This window comes from Podarcis raffonei, chromosome 4 (genome assembly GCF_027172205.1).
Source record: "Podarcis raffonei isolate rPodRaf1 chromosome 4, rPodRaf1.pri, whole genome shotgun sequence".
NCBI classification, from domain to species: Eukaryota; Metazoa; Chordata; class Lepidosauria; order Squamata; family Lacertidae; genus Podarcis; species Podarcis raffonei.
Window position 1 is genome coordinate 16,575,064 of NC_070605.1, and position 26,362 is coordinate 16,601,425.

Here is a 26,362-nt window from a genome sequence, read left to right on the forward strand (position 1 = left end):
TGAAATTTCTGATTTTGTACGCGTCTGGATGACGAAGAGCAGTTCATCGTTCGTGAATTCGTTTTTTAGAGAGGGATGTGAATGCTGATAAGAGACAATGGTTTTATGAAAAGCATGAAGAGGTATTGCTTTGGACGGTGGTGCCTTCGGGGAAGGACTTTGGGGGCAGATGTCAAGAGCCCCGATTCAGCAGAATGAGCTGAAGTGGCCCCAAATGGTTGGCCGCCTACATTTTGAAAGAAGTGCAATAAGGGCTTAGCCATTATTTCTCTTGTCCTGCTGTTTCCCCCCAGGGAAAACTGCTCTTTAGCACTCAATCGGAGCAAACAGCAAGTTGGGTTTTCTCTGGATTGATGTTTGCTGTGATTTAGAGCTAAAGAATAGAGTTTTCCCTGGGAAAGGAACAAGGCAAGGGGAAAACCACTAGGATCTGTACTTTCTGGGCATGGAACAAGTGTGACCAAGGCTTTATTCGCAGTGCTACCCAAAGAGGTGGAGCACAAGACCTTTAAATCCCGGGCTTAAACTTTCTGAACTGCACCATTGATTTCATACAGCCCTTCTGCAAGTCTTCATCTAAGGTCCTGTCCATCTAGACATCAGAAACATCATCAGAATTTCCTGCATGTGTCTCATATCCTCCAACATTTTCCCAATAAAAATAGGGATATCCTATTCCATCCCCTCCAATATTTCACGGGTGAAAATAGGGACATCCTATTGCATCCCCAGCAGCATTTCTCCAATGAAAACAGGGACATCCTAAAAGGACAAGTGGGACATTCTGGGATCAAATCAGAAACTGGGACGGCTTCTGTAATTCCGGGACTGTCCCTGGAAAATCGGGACACTTGGAGGGTATGACATCTTTCAGTTAGCATCTTCAAATACAAGGTTCTTTGGGGGCAGAATGTTTAATACTGCTTCCTGTATAATATGCTAGGCAGCATTGTTTGGGAATTCAAAAAAACAACAACCAGGAAAAAAAAGAATCAGTTGAGGTTTTAAATAGATGGCTAAAATCAGTATGGTTTTGAAGGGTTGTCTGCCATCTTTAATCAATTTTGAAAACTTTTTAATGTTTGCCACGTCCTTCATCCGACAATCACAGGGTGTTTTACAACATAGAAATACAAAATGAAAACACATAAATGCTTTTTAAAATTGTATTTGATGGCTTTATATATAACTGTTGTAAACTGCCCCAATATTTTTATGCACAGGGGTATATAAATTTATTATTATTATTATTATTATTATTATTATTATTATTATTATTATTATTTAAAGGCATCAGTCCAAACAGAGACCCAAACTTTCTCCTTGATCTCAGGAAGCAACACGCCAAATTTGCTCACCATATCGTAAGAGTTGTCGTAATATAGGGAGCTGCCTTACGCTAAGGCAGAACACTGCTCCATCTATCTTAGTACTGGCAGCACTGACTGGCAGCTGCTCTCTGTGGTTTAAGGCAGAACACCTTCCCTACCTGGGAAATGCCAGAAATTGAACCCAGGGTCTTCTGCAGATGGAGCACATGCTCTATAACTGAGCCACAAGCCTACTGCAAATCCTCTCATTTCAGCATCCATCTTTCTCGAAAGAAGCCATTACAATATACAGACAAGGCACACCCAAGGAGAGGTCCTCTTTTGGATTATTAAAGAACAATTAAGACTTCCCCTTTTGGAGAAAGCCATAGTCATATCCGCCAGCCCTTTGTTATGTGGATTTGCTTGAGCATATAAACAACGACCTGTGCATTATTTTCCATTAAGTGTGGCACGCTCATTTCTCCAGAGACGGACTTCCCAGGGCTCTTATTTGTCACTCCAGTGAAGCAAAATGGAATGAGCTATTTAAGCCATATAATAAAGTAACCAGGAAGGAGCCAAGAAAGCCTCTGCATCGGTGCCATTATTCTACCAAACCCCCTTTTTGTTGCAATTGCCTTTTTCATCATGAACAGCTCTGTGCCATTATTTCACCTTTGTGAAACTGTGAGTGTAATTACTTTGATTCAAGGCAGTGGGAGCTTACAGGTAACAAATTCCATTGGCCACCCGTGAGTAATAATTCAATTATTCAGTGGTCTTGTAACAGCTCTGAAATAGCCTCTTCCCATTTCGCAAACATCATATTTACTGCTGGAAATAAACCCTTTCTTCAGAGTGATATACGAGGTCCATCTGTCTCGGCCCATGTAAGCGTACAATAGGATCGACACATAACTACTTTCCTCTGGTATTTTCAATATTATAAGAGAAGCTGCCAACTTGCAGGAAACCTGTGGTGGTCCACCTTGTTTTGTCCATGTAGCACAGGGTAGGTAGTATGTGGCCCTCCAGATACTGTGGGGTCTTCCATCAGCTCTGGTCAGTATGACCAGTGGTTAGGGATGATGGGTGTCCAGAACACAGGAGCTCAGCTGCTGACACACATGGACCACATCACGGAGTGCCAACCTTTCATTGAGAAAGTGCCGCGGGTGCCAGTCACAAAATGGCGGCTGCAGGAAGTGACATCACAAAATGGCTTGGGGCGGGGGAGGCGTGGAATTATGGCATCAATGTAAGAGAGGCCGAGCCTGTGCAAAAAAGAACTGAACAGGAAGAGCAAAGCACCTCTAATGTATTGTGGATTTTTTTTTGAAATATTATTTATTTAAACATTTCACAGGCATTGTACTGTCAGCCTCTGGATTATATAGCTCAAATCATGCCAGCCTTGAAACACTTTCAAATGGTTTTCTATGTATCTCAAAGCACAATTCAAGGTTCTGTAAAGTCCTAGACAGTTTGGGAATACCACAGGGACCAACTCTGCCCATATGAAGCTGCCCCGTTCTCTAAGATCACCTAGATGAGGAGATCCTCCAGGTTTCCTACTTGCTGAAAGGTCAGATGAGATGAACAGAGAATGGCTATATCCTGCCTCCAAGGTTGGAAGCAGTGATGCTTCTGAATATCAGTCAGTTGCTGGTGTGGGAAATTGCAGCCATACATAACTATGTAGAAGTGCTGGTTAGTGCATGAAGGGGTTAAGACCAGAGAGGTCTGTTCCTAGACTCAGGTAAGCCACACCCCTTGACCTCGGTGACGGAAGAAGTGAAGCAGCTTCTCTTCCTTTCTCTCACCCTCTTCTTGCCATATAATCCATGAGGATGGATGTGTCTGAACTTGCTCCAAGTTCCGACCACATGTTGTGTATTTTGCACCCAAGAGTAATCTACCTGTGTTCTCCATGCTGATGCATGGAGCAATGCATGAATCTGACCTTTGGATTTAGTGAGTAAAGCTTTTAAAATTACTTAAGAGTGTGCGGTCCGCTCATTGCTAGAAGGATGGAGAGAGGGGGCAATCAGACTAAATGCAGACTAAAGGCAGACTAAAGGCAGACTAAATGCAAAAGGATTTAACAACCTATGTACCACACTATGCTGCTGATTGACTCTGAGAGTGTTTTTAAGCTGCTGTTTTTAAGCTCTCCTGCGGGAGTGTGTGCAAAGCCCTGTGTTTTTAATCCAGGCGCCCAGCTGATTCTTTTTGTTAATTACCCACATGTGGGTGAGATCTATTTCCTTCCCACTGCTGAAACCAGAGGAGGGAAGAGGGTTCTTGTGCTTGAGTCCTGGTTATGGGTTTCCCCCAGGTATCGCATTGGGCATAGTGAGAACAGGATGCTAGACTAGATGGGCCTTTGTAACCAAACAATTAAGCCCCCATGTTGTAAACAATTATCAGTAATATCCAAGGCAACACGATGACCAAGTACAACAATGCAATGTCAATATAAGCTCTTTATATAATCTATATGGAACATTGAACAATATGAAAAACCAAATAAACAGAATCTCATAAATCTCTGAAAGTCACAACATGTGCACTCTTGATGGATTCTCTTGAAAACATAGAACCAAATCAACCTAAGTCTTATAAGTCTCTGAAAGTCTTTGTAGACTGTGCAAGCCTCTGAAAGAAGCAATGGGTCAGATTCTTATCTGATGAAAACAAGCCGTAAAGCTTTGTTTTATGACGTCCAACGCTGCCGAAGTGGTCCCCAAACAGACGTAGTGAACAGTGATTCCGGATATACTCACTGTTTCGTAGAATTCTTCTTCAGCACAGCAGAAGGATACAGAAACTTTATGACCACTGCTCCATAGATATTGTTGTTATACAATTCCATTCACCATATAGATGGGTTTATGAAGCATTTCTGTATTCTTTTCATCAGATAAGAATCTGACCCATTGCTTCTTTCGAGACTTGCATAGTCTACAAAGACTTTCAGAGACTTATAAGACTTAGGTTTATTTGGTTCTATGTTTTCAAGAGAATCCATCAAGAGTGCACATGTTGTTACTTTCAGAGATTTATCAGATTCTGTTTATTTGGTTTTTCATATTGTTCCATGTTCCGTATAGAGTATATAAAGAGTTTATATTGATATTGCATTGTTGTACTTGGTCACTGTGTTGCCTTAGATGGGCCTTTGGCCTGATTAAGCTAAGCAGAAATGCAACGATGCAATCCTACATGCAACTGCTCAGAAGTAAGATTCAATGGGGCTTATTCCCAGGGAAGTGGGTCTAATATGGAATCAATGGAAGGCAGCACCTGAGTGATAATGCTTGCAGATTGCCGTGGCAGATCTGCAGGCTACGCCAGGGTGATAAAACGATATCTGACAGCTATTCTTATCAGCTTTTCCCTCATGATCAAAGACAATAACCTAATAACTGGTTGATGGGGATGACCTACATTTTCCCGTTCCTCTCAGATCTGAGGGAAATGGATCTGGGATTCCATATGTGTTTGTGTGTGCTCCACCTGACAGTTCGATGCACACACCCCTGTTTCTGTTTCTTTCAAATCTAGCGACTGAACGTTTTCTTCTCAGTGCAAGGAGCAGCCATTTGATCTCTGGGCTCAAAGACCTCCGGAGCATGTGTACAGAAATCAACACGAAGCAAAAACAAGCTCTATTTTTTTGCATGAAAAATGGCAAATACACATATCTACTAAGAAGTAAGTCCCACTGAGGTCTTTGAGGCTTGCTCCCAGGTAAGTGGGCATAACGGGGTAGGCATTTTTAGACATACTTTACCCTTGCATACAAGGGATGCGGTGGCGCTGTGGGTTAAACCACAGAGCCTAGGACTTGCTGATCAGAAGGTCGGCGGTTCGAATCCTCGCAACAGGGTGAGCTCCCGTTGCTCGGTCCCTGCTCCTGCCAACCTAGCAGTTCGAAAGCACCTCAAAGTGCAAGTAGATAAATAGGTACCGCTCCGGTGCGAAGGTAAACGGTGTTTCTGTGCACTGCTCTGGTTTGCCAGAAGCGGATTAGTCATGCTGGCCACATGACCCGGAAGCTGTATGCCAGCTCCCTTGGCCAATAAAGCGAGATGAGCACTGCAACTCCAGAGTCGTCCGTGACTGGACTTAATGGTCAGGGGTCTTTTTACCCTTGCATACACATTTTTGTACGCAATAATTGAAGCAAAGGAGCCTGGCTGGAGCATGTTCTTGAATGCTCATAACGACTTTTGTTTCCCTGGCTGGAGATTATACAGTAGGGAAACCAGCCTACTGTATAAACGTAACATTTGCATTAATCGCCCCACCCACTTTTGCCTCTGGCCACGCCCAACACTGCCATGTGGCCCCCCATGTGGTTGCGTAGTACAGAATGTGGCCCTCAGTTTGAAAAAGCCTTGGTCTAGGGAGACAAAATAGACTAACTTGGTACAATGCAGTTCCCTACATTCTGAACACTCGTAATTGTCATTTCACCAGAGGCTCAACGGGAACCGTATGTGAGACTCTTATTGCATATTATGACCCAAATTATCTGAACTGGAGATTCCTCAAAGGCATGTTTTGGGGTGAGCAGCGCAGGCCCCACAGCAGAACGCAGACCTCCCTGCTTCAGCGCAACGTGGTAAATAATATAATTCCTCATACTGAGCTGGGTTCCAGGTCATTTGCTTCAAATATCGTATGGATTTCAGTTTACTGGTAGCCTGCAGCTCTTGCTGTATTGTTAGCTGTGATTTATCCCACTAATATACGTACTGAAATATTCCTTATATTTCTCTCTCCCCCCCTTCAAAGGTAGATTTAGCAGTGTTCTCTTTAATAATTCAAATCCGTTTCCGACCTACACTTTGCAAAGTGTTGCCATCTTGAATGGCGCTAGGAGAAATGGCCTGGCAGTTCATCATCTTGCCGTTTCTCTTCTGGCTGAGTTAAAGTGGGTGATGCATAAACAGAGGAGTGGACTGCATATACCAAACATGTACAAAGTCTTAGGGCATGCTCCTTCATCGTTTTCGCAAGCCTAATTGGACCTGATGCCATGACGTCACAAGGATTTGTCGATTTACGGCTTTTATGCTCCACCCATTGGCCAAAGAAGGCGCTCCAATAAGATGGGCCCTGCTCTTAGGCTCATCATTCGAAAAGTCATGGCATCTGAGGAAAAAGGAAGAGCAGGGAAGAGGGAAATGGAAGCTCAAACACATGTTCCTAAGGCTACAGTCAATATCAGTGGTGGTTCTAACTTTCATGCCCTTTGGACATAGGAGTTCTGGTTGATCCAGCTAATGATGATGATGATGATATGCTGTCTGCCTGCCTGAGTGGGTGGCTTGCAGCAAATTAAAACCTTAAAACACAGATCTACATATTTTAAAAATAATAGTGCTACGATGTTAGCTCCTTTGGGTTGTTCTTTTTATGATGTTAGCTCTGTTGTTCATTCTTATTTACAATGCGAGGCTGGATCTCTCTCTCTCTATATATAAAATTAAAAGAATAAATAAACCATCCATAATAAGTGGGAATGTTGTCAATATTCAGAATGCACCTTTGAATCACAGCAGGTGAGGATTATTGAGTCAGGATTTCCCTATCCCTGACAGAAAATTAATTTCAGTAAGTATAATTGCGACTCTCCGATGTCACCCGTGCGGAGCTGCTTCAGTGCTCAGTGCAAGAATCAGAATGGCAGAGGGCACATTTTAATGCAATATTTTGGTTTGTGGGGATGTCGTTCAGTGAAATTAGCCTTCTGCTTCTGCATGGAGCTCTTTCGTATGAGAAAGGAAGAAGGCTAAAGGATCTCAGGTTGAATTGAGATGGTCAGAGCCAAAGCAGAGAGGAGGAAGAGATTAAGATGGAGAGAGAGGAGAAGGAGAGGCTAAATTTACCGATGCTCATACGATGTGCCATTTTGTACCCTCGCTGCTCAGGTGCAGCCTCCTTGAAAGCGAGGGAAGGAAGGTGTGGTTGTAAGAGTAAAATGTACAAAAGGACAAGAGAATGTCAAGGGAGCCCCACCAGATCAGAGCATTGAGTTTTGCGCAGCATCTTGTTTTATGTGGTGCTGAACCAAATAATTTCGCTGCCTTAAGTGGAGCACCAAATTTCAGCACCCACTGCCCCCCAGCCCTCAAATGATAGAGCCAACACTTTGAAAGGCTTGCTGAATCATTCAAACATCCTTGCTTGGATGTTTGTGTAATTGTGGAGCAATTTCTCAACCCAGCTGTCCTTTTTCTCCTCAGATCAGAGGTCGTAACCGTGGCATCCAGGGGCCAGTTTGCCCAGCAATATCTCCCATGGCACCTGTGAAAGGTCTCTGTATCCCCTCAAAACTCCACAATGTGCAAGACTGCTTGCTGAACCACTGCCAGAAAATGAACTGAGCAGTCTTTGGCGATGTATCCCTTCCTCCGAATGTTAGTTCAGGCCTAGAAATTTGCTCTGCACCTTCCATTGTGGAGACAGTTGCAAATAACTCACTCAGTTTCTCAATAATCTCTGCACCCTCCTTTAGCACGCCTTTGAGTCCGTTGGCATCCGGATGCCTAGATGGTTTCCTCGCGACTATTGCATTAAAAGAACTTTGTTGTTGCTGCTGCTGCCGGAGAGCAGCTTCTTGCATCCTTTCATTTCAGCATTGCAAGCAGCAAAAGAAGGTGAAACGGATTGCTTTGCATGTCTTAAAAAAATGTTTTTAGAAGTTTTAGTATTTTCCAAATTGCTTTTTATTTTATTTTATTTTAATTACGCTGCTTCCTCACTGACGTGTTTTCCTCCCGGGGCTCCTTTGGGGAAGAAGAGTGGGGTAGAGATTTAATAAATAAATAAACACGCCCAATTTGTTCCCGCCTTGTTCCTAGGCGAATGTACATCAAAACAGAAGAAGTTAACCGTATTCAAATCCACATTTCAAGAGCTGGAAATAAATCCCACTGCCCCCGTCCCCGCTTCTCCTCCTCTTCCAGCAACCTGTGTTTCTTCGTTCAATCAAACAGAATCGGGCTTTGTTATTCTGAGATTTCATTTTTCAAGGAAGGTGGCAAGACGGAGCCAAAACAACTCGTTTTAGCTTATAATGAGGATGCCCCGGAGGTCTGGACTCCACACTCCACACAGACTGCAGCTGATGCCTTGATTAAAGCAGACCCTGCTGATAAAATCCCTCTCTCCCCCCCCCCCAATAGCAGTAAAGGGTCCATCTCTGACTTTAGAATAGAATCCCAGCGGTAATGTTTCATAATTTCCTCTAAATGGTAAAGGAATGAAGAAGAAGGATACATCTGCAGGCTTGATCTTGGCTCCTTCTCCTAACAATGTGTTCCTATTAGCAAGGGATCGTGTGCTAAGATACATTGCTTACAGGGGGACACTGGGACACTGTCCCTTTGTTGTCGTATGAAAATGTTTGCAGGTCTTGAACCTGGCAGCTGTCCCACAGCCGTTGAAGTGCCGGTACAGTGGTACCTTGGTTCTCAAACGCCTTGGTTCCCAAACACCGAAAACCCAGAAGTAAGTGTTCCGGGTTTCAAACGTTTTTCAGAAGCTGAACGTCCGATGCAGCTGTTGGCTATTGTTTCCAGGGCCATAGCTGTCAACTTTTCCCTTTTCTTGCGAGGAATCCTATTCAGAATAAGGGAATTTCCCTTTAAAAAAGGGAAACATTGACAGCTATGTCCGGGGCGCCTGCACCAATCAGAAGCTGCGCCTTGGTTCTCGAACATTTCAGACGTCAAATGGACTTCCGGAACCGATTAAGTTTGGCGCTTATGTTTTTGCTATTTATCTTGTGTTTTTGTTTCTGAGGCTTTTTGGGTTAATTTGTTTTTGTGACTGTGTGGAACCCAGTTCAGCTACTGCTTGCTTGCTTGCTTGATTGATTGTGTGACTGTGGAAATGAATAAAAGCCCCCTGTTGAAACAATGACTATCATCAGCGCAGGTAAGAAAATAATAATAATTTTAATTTTTATCATCTACAATACTGTCTTCTTCATTTTATAGTACAGTACATTGATTATTGCTTTCATTTTATGGATCAATGGTCTTGTGAAATAGTAAAATACATGTTAAATTGCTGTTTTAGGGGTTGCTTTAAAAGTCTGGAACAGATTAATTCGTTTTGCATTGCTTTCTATGGGAAAGCGCGCCTTGGTTTTAGAACACTTTGGTTTCGGAACGGACTTCTGGAACGGATTAAGTTTGAGAACCAAGGTACCACTGTATCTGCTTTTGCTCTGCATCTTGAAAATGCGAGCAGCTTTCATGTCATGGAGATCAGATCCAGGCATCCAGCCTTGTGGCAGAAAGGCTGTAGCTAAGTGGGAGAGCGTCTGCCCTGCTTGCCAAAGGTTCCAAGTTCAATCCCTGGCATTTCCAGGTCAGGTCGAGAGAGACTCCTGTCTGAAAACCTGGAGAGCCTCTGCAAGTCAGTGTGGGCAGTATTCAGCTAGATTGTGCTGGTCCCGGGGGGGGGGTGTTACTGTGCGGCGTGGTCTGAGTCCGGTCCTAGGTCGAAGGTATGGAGGCTGCCCGTCAGGGGCGAGGCGAGGTCCCAAGCGGGAGTCGGGTGTGGTCAGGAACTCTGGCAAGAGAGCAGGTCAGGGTGCCGGCAGGAACACGTTACCAACGATGTTGCTCCCGCAACCTGGGACTGGGCTGGATGGCCTTTATCTCCTCTGAGGCATAGGGCGGCCCCGGTCCACAGGTGACTCGCATCTCCTGGCCTTAAGGCAAGCACTCCTCCTGAAAGAAGTTAGTTCCCTCCGCCTCTCTGCCCTGAGCCTCTGCAGCTCAGGAGTGGCTGGAGGGTTACTGGACCCAGAGGCAACCTCACCTTGCCGTGAGAGGGCTGAGAGAGGTGCACCTGCAGGCAATGGGTCCTCGATCACCTCCGGAGCCAGAGCGAATTCAGCTGGTGTCTGCTCCTGAGGATCCGGCACAGGTGAGGGCCCTTCAGGTTCAAGCCCCAGCCCCAGCTCAGCTGGTCCTGGAGGCGGGGACTCCTGTGCAGGCTGGGATTCCTCAGGTTCAGCCTCTGAATCCAATTCCCAGGCCATCACATAGATGCTCCAATGGCCTGAGTCAGAATAAGGCAGCTTGCTACGTTCCTTTCCACCAGAATCTATATTTTTAGTCATGCTGGAAAGGACACAGGGAAGTATGCGATTGACAGGAAAGGGGGGGGGCCGGTTTGCCTCTTTGCCATCCCTGTAAGGGGGGTATGCAAAAGGATGGAAAGTTTGTTTCCATCATTTCTTTAAAAGTCTCAGCTGTGATCATCAGTTAGGAAAAGTGAAATAAATGAGAGCTTTCAAATCGGCAATGTTACTACATTCCTGTTGCCAAGAATGTGAAATTCAAATTTGCGGCTGCCTTTTTCTGGCTCATAAAAAAAGCATCAACAGAATTCATTGCTAAAACTGGCATTCTGTATTCATTTCAGCGCAGGAGACTTTTTCTCGAGTTTTGAGGAAAGTTTAGGCGCTGCACAGAGTTTGCATTATGCTCAAATTCTGAAGGGTGGGATAACATGTGTAGCCCTCCAGAAATTGTGGAAAAGGGGATGACAGAGGACAAGATGGTTGGACAGTGTTCTCGAAGCTACTAACATGAGTTTGACCAAACTGTGGGAGGCAGTGGAAGACAGGAGTGCCTGGCGTGCTCTGGTCCATGGGGTCACAAAGAGTCGGACACGACTAAACGACTAAACAACAACAATAACTTGTATCAGCAAGAACAATGGAAACTGTAGTCCAGTTATCTGGCAGACATAGATTCCCTGCCCTTAACTTATATGGTGGTGGTGGCGGGGTCTGTTTGAATTATATTTTTGCACACACACACACACACACACACACACACACACACTGTCAGGCATCAGAGGATACAACCCCCATGGTAGGTTGCCAGGAATGGATAAGACAAGGAAAGTTCTTACCAATGCTTTTTATTCAATATTCACAGAGAGAGGCTGTGATGAACTCCCTCCCAGAAACCAATGTCCCCACTGTGGAAGGACGTGTGGATCCAGAAATGACCTCCACAGTCACTTACAGACTCGTTGTTACACAGTCATTGTTACAAATGACCTCCACAGTCACTTACAGACTCATTCCATAAACTGTGTTTATGGAAGACAATCTTACTCGGCTACGAGTGATCGCCAAAGAGAAGAGAGAGTGGTGCAGGTAAAATAGATTTATTTTAAAAAATGAGTTGGGCCTGGAAACTAATGACATTTTCCTCTGCCCTTTCCCTGAGGGAGTAAATGAGAATATGACCCATAATTCTCTGCAGCATGAAGATGGCCCATGCTGGATGCTCAGAGGTTCCTCCATAGATGTGTCTATTTGGTAATCGTAGAATCATAGAATTGTAGAGTTGGAGCATCATCTAGTCCAGCTCCCTGCAATGCAGGAATCTCAGCTAAGGCATCCATGACAGATGGCCATCCAACCTCTGCTTAAAAACCTCAGATGAAAGAGATTCCACCACCTTCTATGTGAGACCATTCCATCAATAATTCCCTAAAGGCAGAATGCTTGCAAAACATCCTATTCACGCAGGTCTGTCCTAAAAACAAGCTTGGGATAATTCTCCTGCAGGTGCTGGTGGCTGCATTCTCCTTCCTTGCTATATCTTAGTTAAAAACTTTATAGGCTACTATTTTCCCTGCACCCCATGATAAAAGCATCAATGCTTTGTTTCCAACTGAAACAGACAGGATTTCTGGTCTGTTAACCACATCATTGCATTCTTTGAATATTGGCATTCATATCTCCCCCCCCCACTTCAGATTCTAATTGTGTTTCTAGTTTTTAATGACTTTTTCATCTGTGCCAAATATGCTGACTCCTCTATCAGCTACCTCACAGCAAATTTCATCAGCCTTGGGTATGCTGACTCCCAGATAGTTTTCTCCCATAATTAGATGCTTACTGACTTGGATGCAGTCCTGAGTTTTGATTCTCTTAGCTACATTTACCTTCTGTTTGGGTTTTGGTGTGTTGTGTTGCTGCCATGACCGACAAGCAAATGCAGCCTGGAAAAACCCCAAAGATTTTTCTTTTCTAGATGGACATCTGAGACCAGGTGGGCTTCCGGACCAAGTCTCAATTTTCAGGTGGGATGCAATCAAAAACGGACAAATTCAGGATGCACAATTAAAGCCGACTGGAAGGTATTGTCAGGAGAAGGTTGTCGATTTGGGGAAATGGGGGCAGTGCCCCACCCTCCTAAAGTTGCCCTCAGCCACTGCTTGCCTATCTCCTTGCTTGGCAACCAGTTCTGGGCTTTGCTAAGATTCAGCATCTTAAAAAGTAGAGACATCACCTTGCCAACAAAGGTCCGTATAGTAAAAGCCATGGTTTTCCCAGTAGTGATGTATGGAAGTGAGAGCTGGACCATAAAGAAGGCTGATCGCTGAAGAATTGATGCTTTTGAATTATTGTGCTGGAGGAGACTCTTGAGAGTCCCATGGACTGCAAGAAGAACCTATCCATTCTTAAGGAAATCAACCCTGAGTGCTCACTGGAAAGACAGATCGTGAAGCTGAGACTCCAATACTTTGGCCACCTCATGAGAAGAGAAGACTCCCTGGAAAAGACCCTGATGTTGGGAAAGATTGAGGGCACAGGCAGAAGGGGACGACAGAGGACGAGATGGCTGGATAGTGTTCTCGAAGCTACCAGCATGAGTTTGACCAAACTGTGGGAGGCAGTGGAAGACAGAAGTGCCTGGCGTGCTCTGGTCCATGGGGTCACGAAGAGTCGGACATGACTAAACGACTAAACAACAAGAAGATTCTGCCTGTTAGTATTTCACACCCCCGATGCTGCAGATGAGATTGGTGTAAATCACAAGGTACCTGTTATGTACTGAGTTGAATAGGATCCAAACTGCAGCAGTCTGATTGGTCCTAGAACAATAGGATCCAAAAGGCAGCAGTCTGATTGGTCCTAGAACAATAGGATTCAGAATGCAGCAGTCTGATTGGTCCTAGAACAATGCAGCAGTATTATTGGTTGGCAGGAACCACCCAATCATGCTCCAGATAGAAGTGAATCCACAACCTGATTGGCTTACAGTAGAATTCCAGAATTAGCCAATCATGTGCAGCCCATTGTGTAAATAATGTAAATATTGTATATAAAGCAGATACCTTGAGGGGACATTCATTCATTCCTCCTCACCACTATGAGCTGAATAAAGAGCATGAAATCACTTTGCGACTCTGAGTATATTTCAGTACCACTGTATCCTGCTCTCACAGTGGATGCTTATGGGAAACTTGCAAGCAGGACAAGAGCACAACTGCACACCCCCTCCTTGTGATTCCTATCCAGAGACATACTGCTTCTGATAGTTAAGGGGAAACCTAGCCATCACATTGGGATAGTGCCCTTATTTCTCAAAAACTTTGGAGAACAGTGGCAGCAGCCATGTCCAAGCCATGGCCTTATCAGATGTCTTTGAGCTCTGCAATTTACCCACATCCACCAGCAACATTTATTTTTGGGCTCGTCTTTTGGAAGCCTGGAATGTATACCGTCCAGAATCGGGATCCAAAGTGTCACCAGTTGCTCGTCTGCTGGTCATCAGTTGCGTTTGATTTACTGCCCTTTACATTATCCCCGGTTGCTGCTTCATCTAATATCAGAAAGGGCAAAAAATGAGCCACGGAAGAAATGCTGATGGTCTGGAAATACATGATACATTCTATTACCTTGCAAAGTGCCACCCTTAATCAGCTTTACAGCTTGCGGCTGACAGCGAGCAGGAAGATCTCCCTTGAAAATCTCTGTATACTTCCAAGGGCTAGAGTTTGTTGTCCAGCAAACTTGGAATCTTAGAAGAAGAAGAGTTTGGATTTGATATCCTGCTTTATCACTACCCGAAGGAGTCTCAAAGCGGCTAACAATCTCCTTTCCCTACCTCCCCCACAACAAACACTCTGTGAGGTGAGTGGGGCTGAGAGACTTCAAAGAAGTGTGACTAGCCCAAGGTCACCCAGGAGCTGCATGTGGAGGAGCGGTGAAGCGAACCCGGTTCCCCAGATTACGAGTCTACCGCTCTTAACCACTATGCCACAACTAATCCAGAATGCGGCAGCTAGACTGGTGACTGGGAGGTGCCGCCAAGACCACATAACACCAGTCCTGAAAGACTTACATTGGATCCCAGTATGTTTCCAAGCACAACTCAAAATGTTGGTGCTGACCTTTAAAGCCCTAAATGGCCTCGGCCCAGTATATCTGAAGGAGTGTCTCCACCCCCATCGTTCTGCCCGGACACTGAGGTCCAATGCCGAGGGTCTTCTGGCAGTTCCCTCACTGCAAGAAGTCAAGTTACAGGGAACCAGGCAGAGTGGCACCCGCACTGTGGAACGCCCTCCCACCAGATGTCAAAGAGAACAACAACTACCAGACTTTTAGAAGACACCTGAAGGCAGCCCTGTTTAGGGAACCTTTTAATGTTTGATGCATTACGGTATTTTAATATTTTGCTGAAAGCAGCCCAGAGTGGCTGGGGAAGCCCAGCCATATGGGCGAGGTATTAATTAATTATTATTATTATTATTATTATTATTATTATTATTATTATTATTATTATTATTATTCCAGCTGCTGGAACCACAGGAGGGGTGAATGTCTTTGTGCCTGGGTCCTGTTTTCAGGTTTCCCACAGGCACCTGTGGAGATAGCAAGGCCTCTTTTTGGCCAGTTCAGGAATCTTGATCATATTTTGTAACTACTTCTCCTGGAATTAATTTGCGGAAATCTCTTTGAGCAATGTTTTCGGATTCCACATTCTTTAGCAACTTTGGACTGCATTAAAGCAATCTTGCAGGCATGTATAATAACATAAGGAGAGCCGTGCAGGATCCAAACAATGGCCCATCTAGTCCAGCATCCTGTTCTCACAGTGGCCAACCAGATGGGAAACCTACAAGCATGTACAATACATTCTGGAGAAACTAGAGTACTGTCAGGTGCATTATATACAGTGGTACCTCAGGTTAAGAACTTAAGTCGTTCTGATGGTCCTTTCTTAACCTGAAACTGTTCTTAACCTGAAGCACCACTTTAGGTTATTGTATTTTAGTGGCTGGGGAAACCCAGCCAGATGGGTGGGGTATAAATAATATATTATTATTATTATTATTATTATTATTATTATTATTATTATTATTATTAGCTAATGGGGCCTCCTGCTGCTGCTGTCGTGCAATTTCTGTTCTCATCCAAAGTTCTTAACCCGAGGTACTATTTCTGGGTTAGCGGAGTCTATAACCTGAAGCGTCCGTAACCTGAAGCGTCTGTAACCCGAGGTACCACTGTATATATAGATTTTTTAAAAAAACCAAAGGACTACCTTATCAAGAACATTAGTGTCAGGCGGCAGTGGACCCAACCCCTATGGCAGGTCACCAGGAACGGATAAGACAAGGAAAGGGTCTTACCAACTGCTTTTTATTCAATATTCACAGAGAGAGGCTTGGAAATGCAACCTCTTAGAATACAGTGGTGCCCCGCAAGACGAACGCCTCGCAAGACGGAAAACCCGCTAGACGAAACGGTTTTCCGTTTTGGAGGCGCTTCGCAAAACAAATTTCCCTATGGGCTTCCTTCGCAAGACGAAAGCCCATAGGGAAATCTCCGGGACAGTGGGGAAGCGCAGCGCGTCTTCCCCACTGTCCTCGGACCTCCTCCGAAGGCTGGCGGTGGGGCGGAGAGACCTTCTCCCCGCGCCAGCCTTTGGATGGCTGTCCTGAAGACTTGCGGTGGGAGGAGGGTTTTCCTTCCCTCCGCCAACATTCAGAATGCTGAATGTTGGCGGTGGGAAGGAAAAACCCTCCTCCCACCGCAAGCCCCGGGAACAGAGGAGAAGCGCTGCGCGCCTTCCCCTCTGTTCCCGTACCTGTCCTGAAGACTTGCGGTGGGGAGAAAAGCCCTTCTCCGCACCGCCAGCCTGGCAAGCGGTCTCCATAGGAACGCATTAATTGATTTTCAATGCATTCCTATGGGAAACCGTGCTTCGCAAGACGAAAAACTCGCAAGAAGAAAAAATTTGCGGAACGAATTAATTTCGTCTTGCGAGGCACCACTGTAATAGCATTGCCCCAAGTGAGGCTCCACCACCTTGCTCTTTCCCTTCATGCGTCATCAGTACAGGTGCTGAGAAGTGCCTTCTGCCTCTGAGCTCTCTGCTTTCCTACTTTCAATGCTCGCCGGGTTCTGGGGGGGGGGTCTGGAATGCTTTCTAAAGACACTGTGTCCATCAGCCGTCCCATTCCCCCGGTGCTTCTTCTTCCTCCTCTCCCATTATTTCCCAGGTTTCCCCCTCATCTGCCTCTGAGCTGTGATCTCCCTCAAACCCCGTTGTAATTCTGAACTGTCTTCTACTTCTCTGGAAGGGTCAGGCTGGGCAGGTGATCTCCACCATTCCTCCTCTGTCCAGTCCCTGACGATTAGGAAGGAATTTCTGGCAGTAAGAGGTGTTTGACAGCGAAACAGACTAATAATAGCTAACTAACTAACTAACTAACTAACTAACTAACTAACTAACTAACTAAATGTTTATATGCCACTCATCTGACTGGGTTAAAAACTTCCTTGAACAGGGCTGCCTTCAGATGTCTTCTGAAAGTCTAATAGTTGTTTATTTCCTTGACATCTGATGGGAGGGTGTTCCACAGGGCGGGTGCCACCACCGAGAAGGCCCTCTGCCTGGTTCCCTGTAGCTTTACGTTTCACAGTGAGGGAGCCACCAGAAGGCCCTCAGAGCTGGATCTCAGTATCAGGGCTGAACAATGAGGTTGGAGACGCTCCAAGGCCATTTAGGGCTTTGAAGGTCAACACCAACACTTTGAATTGTTGGTTTGAATTGCTACCTTGGAAGGTGGTGGGCTCTCCTTCACTGGATGTTTTTAACAGGGGTTGGTTGGTTATCTTTCATGGATACTTTAGCTTTGATTCCTGCATTGCAGGGGGTTGGGCCAGAGGACCCTTTTGGTCCATTCCAACTCTACAATTCTATGATTTTAAGAGATGTAAAAATAGAATTCTTAAGAAATGAGGTCGGGAGGCAACATTACCCAAACACTCTATTCTATTGAAACTTCAATGGCTTTTGTATGAATTCATTCTACAGCTGCTCCTCTCAATGTGCGGATGAAGGACAAAGAGATAAAACCAGTGATCCAGCTTGTGATCATCTCATTGAAGAACAAACGAACAGGAGAGGAAAAGAATTCCTCCCTCCTTGGGACAATGGGGAAACAAACTCAAGAAAGGCAGGAGTGCAAGGAAAACACGTAAGGACAAAATTGGTTTAAGGGAAGGAAATGATGGAAGAAAATATGCTGCAATGTTTTAATATTTTGGCATTCACAAGCTACTGCCAAATATCACCAAGTGGTAGGAGTCACGGGAAGCTGCTTTATACCAACAAGATACAAGCCAGATGTTTTGGAATGCAACTCCCATCAGCTCCAGCCAGCATGGCCAGTGGGCAGGAATGATGGGGGATGTAGTTGGTAACATCTGGAAGACACCAGGTGGCTACCCATAATTTATAGGGAGTACCAGGGCATCTCCAGGATTTCAGCCCCCATCCCTACCTAGAGATATTAGGGGTTGAACCTGAGGCCTTGTGCATGCAGTGCAGATGTTCTGCCACCAAGCTTTAGCCCTTCCTCCTGTGAGATACATCAGCTTCATATAACCAACATGCTTAACTCTATTTAATGCATGAAGGGGTTAAGACCATAGAGTAAGCTGTCCTGCCAGGCTTAGTTAGGTCACTCCCCCTCACCTTGGGAGAAAGGGCTACTTTCCACTCTTCCATCATGTGAACCCTACCAGTAAGAAGGTCTAAGCTGGATGCTGCAGTCTGGGACTGTGAGGCTTAAAGAAGCCATCTTTGTGTCTCTATACAAACAATTTAGAAACTCTTACCATTTGGGAACCTAAGTTATGCTGCCTGATTTTTCCTGTTGCTGTGTGGGAAAACACAGAATCATAGAATCATAGAGTTGGAAGAGACCACAAGGGCATCGAGTCCAACTCCCTGCCAAGCAGGAAACACCATCAGAGCACTCCTGACATATGGTTGTCAAGCCTTTGCTTAAAGACCTCCAAAGAAGGAGACTCCACCACATTCCTTGGCAGCAAATTCCACTGTCGAACAGCTCTTACTGTCAGGAAGTTCTTCCTAATGTTTAGGTGGAATCTTCTTTCCTGTAGTTTGGATCCATTGCTCCGTGTCCGCTTCTCTGGAGCAGCAGAAAACAACCTTTCTCCCTCCTCTATGTGACATCCTTTTATATATTTGAACATGGCTATCATATCACCCCTTAACCTCCTTTTCTCCAGGCTAAACATGCCCAGCTCCCTTAGCCGTTCCTCATAAGGCATTGTTTCCAGGCCTTTGACCATTTTGGTTGCCCTCCTCTGGACACGTTCCAGTTTGTCAGTGTCCTTCTTGAACTGTGGCGCCCAGAACTGGACACAGTACTCCAGGTGAGGTCTGACCAGAGCAGAATACAGTGGCACTATTACTTCCCTTGATCTAGATGCTATACTCCTATTGATGCAGCCCAGAATTGCATTGGCTTTTTTAGCTGCTGCGTCACACTGTTGGCTCATGTCAAGTTTGTGGTCAACCAACACATGAATCTAACGTTTGAAGAGTTTGTAAGTAAGAAATTCCGACGAAGGAAGAATGGCAGACGAAATTAATGGACTATGCAGAATTGGACAAAATGACAGGAAGGATTCGAAACCTGCAGGACCAGAGATTTACAGAAGATTGGGAGAAGTATGTGAATTATTTGATGAGCAACTGTAATCAACAAATTACGCTAGTAGGACTACAAGAGGTTTTGTAAGGAGAAATATATGAAGTGTTACAAAGTAGAAAAAGATAGAGCTATTGGTTATGAGTTTGAAATGTAATATGGAAGATAAGAAATGCATACTGAGAGATTAGATTGGAAAACTTTCAGACAGGATTGATGGAAGTCAAAACTTTGAATAAGATGTAAAAATATGTTTAATTCCTGTTGAAAATTATATGTTAAAAAAACTAATAAAAATTATATTAAAAAAGAGAGAAAAAAGAAGAGTTTGTAAGTAAACCATTTTTAACTTACTGGATGCGTGGTCTCTTTCTATGCTAAGGAAAGTGGAAGCAACTTAGAAAGGGACATTTTAAAAGCCTAACAACCTACATTCCCGTGCTTTACTTTGCAGCATGTTTTGTGATTTTACATCTCTGCTGGTCCTCTCTCACCAAAGAGTACTTGCCCCAAATCTGGATCCGAGCATCCAGGGAATTCTCCTTTTATTTTCCCGTATCTAGTATTTAATCTTTTAACCAAACCAAAAGTCAACACCAACTGGGGCAGAGGCTTCTCCGTTTATATAAAATTTATATTGTAAATAATCAATATTGTATGTCTTCTTTTTTTATACCTACACAGGGCATTCCTGGAAACTGAACTGAAAATGGGGGTCATGTGAAGCTAAATAAACACATTTTGCTAGAGCACCGAAGCCTTTGTAGAGAAACTTGTTTCTAAGCACCCTGACACACCCAGCCAGGCAAGCAAGAATCATTTTCAGAGTTTGAAGACAAATTCCAGCCAGGCAGAAACACTCCAAGAGAGTGTGAAACAAGGCTGCCGAGGGCTGTAGTAGCCTGGAGGGAAGATGTGGCTGGGGTGGAGCATGGCTTGGAGAGAGTCCTGAGGGCAAGGTAGAGGTGCTTCTAAGGCTGCATTTGGCCTCCTGGTCTGAGGTTCCCCACCCTAGCTGACACGATTATTTGGGGCTTGTTTTCAATTGTTGTATTTGGTTTAAGTATGATTAGCTGCCTTGAAGTAGCTTTCAGGGGGTGTGTGTGAAAATGAATGAATGAATGAATGAATGAAACACTTAGCAATGTTGCAGAACTTAGTAATAATTTTGGGACCAGTTTTATCTATCAGTTTGCCTTACCTGACTGCTTTGATCAGTGGAATTGGCACTTTTGCAAGTGCTACATAATGCCCAAACCACATCAGCAAGAACTTAATCCTTTGGTACAGCAACTACACTTTGGAACTCCCTGCCTATTGATATCAGACAGCGCCTGCCTGCTGAAGACATTCTTATTTAGACCATATCCCTTTAGAAATGCATCATATTCCCCCCCCCCCCCCAAATCTCAGTGCTGAGTGTTTCTTTCTTTAATGGAAGGAGATCCCAACAGGGTTTTGGAAACGACAAAGGTTTCAAAATGGCTTCGGCATGTCCATCAGAATTTGTGAGTGGCAGAGTGATCTAATAATATACTGAGCAGTCCTTGAGGTTTCCAGATAGAACACTGTTTCCCATCTGGCATGTTCCTTCTTCCCCGAACTCAATTTAAATTGGCTCGGGTGGGAACAAATTGAGGGGTGAATGGGGTAGAACTTATCATGAAAGATGCAGAGTTCTATACACAGCATTTATTTATTTTTTAAGTGATGTTCTTTTGTTCTGGATAATAATGGAGAGGAAAGATACATTACAAACGCACATTACTGAATCATTGTTACGCACCTATATTCCTTCCACAAAATTTCATTAAGACTAAGATCGTATCTGGAAGCATTTCAGCTTCAGAAAGTTATAGCTAATCATGGGATTGAATGGAAACCAACATGAAAACCATGGCTTTAGTACAGAGATAAAGATTAAATTTAAAGATGCTCTCTTTAATGGGGCTGTATTTAGAAGCTAGGAACTGGCCTCTGGAACCTTACAGGTTTACAGATCAATGAAACAGCAGTGACCAAATTGTCCTCAGCTTGATTTCAAACTGGGATAGCAATTTACCAACATGGCTAGAAAATGTTCCCGGGAAGGAGCTCTACACATCTGCAAAATTCTAAAATTGCATGCAGCTTCTGTCCCCAATGTCTCTGTGTGCACATTGATCCTGGCCTTCTGATGCCGAGAGGGGAGAGTTTGCAATGGGTTTTTTACTTTGTTGACTTGCAACGTGACAAGGACTCTCCGTGTGATTGAGTCCTATGATTTGTCCAGAGGGTTTTACTCGTGTTTCAGGGCATGCAAGGACCCTCCTTCCTGGCAGACCTTCTCTGCTTGACATGGGAAGGGTGGTACATTAAGGAGGAGCCCTCATGTACACCCTTGTCCCCTCCCAAAATTGATACATTGCATGTTCCGAAAAGTGTCTGGACACAGATAATGTAGAGTTGTATGCATTGTTAGGGACGCGGGTGGTGTTGTGGTCTAAACCACAGAGCCTCTTGGACTCGCTGATCATAAGGTTGGCGGTTCAAATCCCTGCAATGGGGTGAGCTCCCCGTTGCTCTGTCCCAGCTCCTGCCAACCTAGCAGTTCGAAAGCATGCCAGTGCAAGTAGATAAATAGGTATCACTGTGGTGGGAAGGTAAACGGCGTTCCGTGCACTCTGGTTTCTGTCACAGTGCCCCGTTGCACCAGAAGCGGTTTAGTCATGCTGGCCACATGAACCGGAAAGCTGCCTGTGGACAAATGCTGGCCGCACCCCATAGTCGCCTTTGACTGGACTTAACCGTCCAGGGGTCATTGACTTTTACTTTTTAGAGTTGTATGCAGTGTAAAGTTAAGAAGATGGCATACTCCTCAACTGTCCTGATTTAAGCGGGACATCCCGTTTTGAGGGGCCGTGCTCTCGTGCGAGTCACTTGGCTCCCATGAGGTCACGGCCCTGAAAGGTGCATGTTTTAGGGTGCCATGCTCACTCGTGTATCATCTGGCTCCCACAAGATCATGACCCTGAAAGACATATGCTTCACACGAGTCGCATGACTCGGTGCTCTGAAAGACGTGCATCCCGGTTTTTCAGGGACATGTTGGAGGGTAGGGTGATTGTTGTATCCATGCAATAATTTCTCCCATGTAAGTGGGGTCAGGATTTCAACGTCAGTCATGCTTGGCTTCTAATTAATGCGTCCATTGATTTCAACTGGCCTGCTCTACAGTATTTACAACTTAGCTGGATAAAATCTGGTGCTGTTTATCTGTTATTTTAATGTTCTTATGAATCACTTGTTGTTGTACCGAGTTATTTTCAGAACTGCTTATTTACTGTCTCAAACATATGATGGAGGGCATTTTTTAAAAAACAAGTGTTAAAACAATAAATAAAACAGGTGATATGGTTCAGCAACACATACGGGGGGGAATTCAACACAACACAAACTTTCTGTCTGTGCACACACTGCAGCCAGAATGAATAGTCCCACCTCCCCTTGCCCTGTGTGCTGTTTTGGGGGTTCACTTGACACCCCCAGTCCAATTTTTTTTGGGGGGGGAATTTGGGGGGAGAAACGGGTGCAAGCAGAAGTTCTTGCATAGGGATTCAGCTGAAGACATGTGTTAGGTGAATCCTGCCCAGAGGAGTGTGTGTGTGTGTGTGTTTTCATGTATTTGTGCACTCTGAAACTCAGCATGGCAAAAACACTGCCAAATCCCTTTCCCTTGCCTTTAGAGTCATGCCCACCCCCCGTTTCAGCTTTCCATGCCATCCCAATTGCGCCAAGGGTGCATAACCCAGCTTTCTGACAATAAACTCCAGGTGCCAGTTGTGCAAATTTCCCCTTTAAATATAATTTGGTATGCCCGGTTTGAGCTGGCACGGGAATACAGGAGAAGGATGGGAACTCAGATGGATCTAAGCAAAGGCACCTGCTAACCTCCTCTTCCAGGCCTGATGAGTAACCACAGGACAGAAATCGCTGTGCGATGGCAGGGGAGAGGAAAAAGGATGCGTGAATGCATGAGAGAGCGAGAGCCATGATGATAATCTGAAGCAGAAACGGATAATCCGCAATTGAAAACCTTACAATGCCAACTCAATAACTTTTCCTAGATATTTAGGCAGTAATTACCTTATTATGCCTCAACAATGCCTCCTTTATTGCTTCTGGGGTTTGGTACCTGACACAGGTTTTTTTTTTCCTTTTTCCTGTAGTGACACTAATGAAGAAATGACAATACCCTGATTGGTACAGAGCAAGCCTGTTTAATTAGTTTCCTGGAAAAGAGAGATAATGTCCTATTATTTTCCAGGGGACGGTCTACCTGTTTTACTCTGAGAGATAATCACTGTCAGATTAGTGGCGGAAGGCACTTCAGAAATATGCAGGACTCCAAATTGTGTTTTCCTCTCAAGTTGCCTGCATATCTTGAAGGCTATTACACCCTCTGAAAATCAGCAGAAATTGAAGTTTAAGTTTCACTGAGGTGACTGACCTGTATCTGGACTCACATGCTTTTAGACCGCAGGAGGGGACTTGTGTGCTTTTCCATTAAAAAATAAAAATAGCACATATTTATTTATATTTATTTTATAAAATTAATCACCACTTGAAAAAGTCAAAACCAAACCTCAGTGTGGTTTACAAGAAGACAAAACAAGAAAACCAAAGGGTGTGTGTGTCACAGCCTGTAGTTTAATATATACAAAAGTTAAAATATAAAAGCAGATGAAAACTATCTCTTATAAAACCAGATGTCAGAGAGAGGGCTGAGATAGAATCGTTTTGCTTTGAATATAGTTCTGATGATGTTAGCATATGAAAGAGCAGTTAATCATGATCCCTCCAGTCCTATGTGCACAGCTTAAGACTATGGGTTGCCAATTTTTTGGGGGCCAGTGGACACATTTTGAATTTTGAGAGTGTCCCCTGAACACAAGTCACAAAATGGCTGCCAGAGGGTATCTGGCATAATGCAAAATGGCAGCCACATCTAAAAAACAAAACACAGAACCATGGACAGGGCCACAAAATGGTGTGGTTATGTTCCACCTCCACTGTCAGTAGGCAAAAAGCCAAACGCAGCAAGGCAGGAAACGTGTTGCTGTGGCAAAGAGCCGAAGGGAAATGCTGACCTTATATCCCTTCCCGGCTCTTGCCACCAGGTTACCAATCGGCCTCAGATGTGTGGCCATGTCTTGCCTCTCCAGAACAAACTTAGGAAGGCCCCAGTCCTGCAAAGCCCTACTGGTCACAGGGCCTGGCTCCTGCATGCACCACAAACCTAAAATGAACCACAATCCTAAAGTACAAGGACATGCCCTCCAACATTTTCATCCCCAAAATTGCGATGCCAGGAAGGGGGCTTTCTATTCTGGCTCTAATCAGCAGGGTTGCACCAGAGCACTGGACCAAAAAGGGGACATTTCAGGATCCAAACAGAAGCTGGGATTGGCTTCTGTGACTCACGATTTCTCACTTAAAACAGGACACTTGGGGTATGCAAGCATAAGCTTAATTGGAGCCATCATAGCGCTGTAACTCACTGGTTCTAATTTCCTTAATTTTTTTCAAACTTAGAAAGAAAAATGTAAAAAAACATTGACATCACATTTTCTAATTGTGCCTGCAATGTGAAACTTTAACGATCATTCCCTTTATTGCATGCCATGTTTTAAAATATTGTCTTGTTTCGAAGCTGCCCCAGGAATATTTGTTGAAGAATGGCTATATAAATTTAATAAATAAAAATGCTTAGTTCCTTTATGGCATGCTATATTTTTTAATATTGCATTGTGTGTTAGTTTCCCTGGGGATATTTGTTGAAAGATGGCCCTATAAATTTCATTAAGAAGAAACTAAAAAATGTAATTGGTAAGTAAAATTGCTTAAAAATATATAATTGGAAATTATGGGATTGCTCAGCCACTGGAGAGTCAACATGCTGCTTTACAGCTAAAAATAATTTTTAAATGCAATCAAGTTTATTCACACAGCTTTGTTAAGACTTTTCCTCCTTTGGCGGGCAGGAGGGAAGAAAATTGTATATTGACTTTGTAGGATGACGGCCACAAAAAGTCACTGTTAAAGCTATTAAGAGGCTGACAGACAGAGGTGGTCAATTTCACCTGAGCTATGAGCTCACTCCAGTGCTTCTGGCAATCTGCTTTCTTTCAGCCTGAAACGCCTCTTTGCAATGGCGTGGGGGTGGGTGGATGAAGACTAATAAGAAAGTAAAATAAATGAAAATCCATCCCTGCATTTATAGACACCTTGAGGGCAGAGGTGGCCACAAGGTAGATCAGAACAGTAGATCTTTAGGTGATCAGTAAGGATTTCTGACTGTCAGTTGTTTAACAACAGTACAGCAAAATTAGATTGCCAAAATGAAGAAAGCTTAGAGTAAGCGGTCATCAACCTTTTTTGGACCAGTGGGTACATTTTGAATTTTAAGAGCGTGGGAGATGCAATTTGGAAAATGCCTGCTATTGGGGTACAGTCATGGTGAAGCTTTATAGATAATTATATTTCTGTACAGTGGTACCTCGGGTTAAGTACTTAATTCATTCCAGAGGTCCGTTCTTAACCTGAAACTGTTCTTAACCTGAAGCACCACTTTAGCTAATGGGGCCTCCTGCTGCTGCCGCGCTGCCAGAGCACAATTTCTGTTCTCATCCTGAAGCAAAGTTCTTCACCTGAAGCACTATTTCTGGGTTAGCGGAGTCTGTAACCTGAAGCGTATGTAACCTGAAGCGTATGTAACCTGAAGCGTATGTAACCCGAGGTACCACTGTACTAGTAAAAACTTGTTGGATTTCTGCTTTCTGTTTCCTCCCAATAACAACCACAAACCAAAGCTTATGCTGCTATCCTGTACCCGCTTTCCAGAGAGTAAGCCCTGTTAAGCACAGAGAAACTTACCTCTAAGTAAACATGTATACCACTGAACTGTAACATCAGCTCCTGCACAGCAGATGATGCATCTAAGTTTTCACATTTGCCTTTTTGTGTGTGGGGGGGGGGTTGTTGTTGTTTAACACCCACCCACAACTATTGTGTAGTAATATTTGCAAAAATAAAAAACAAAAACCTAGGGCAGGGATACTTTAGCCCTCAAGAATTTACTGGACTACTACTCCCATCATCCCTGACCATTGGCCATGCTGTGTGGGCATGATGGGAACTGGAGTCCAGTAACACTTCTCCTCTAGGGGGCGACCTAATCTCAGACAAACCTACCA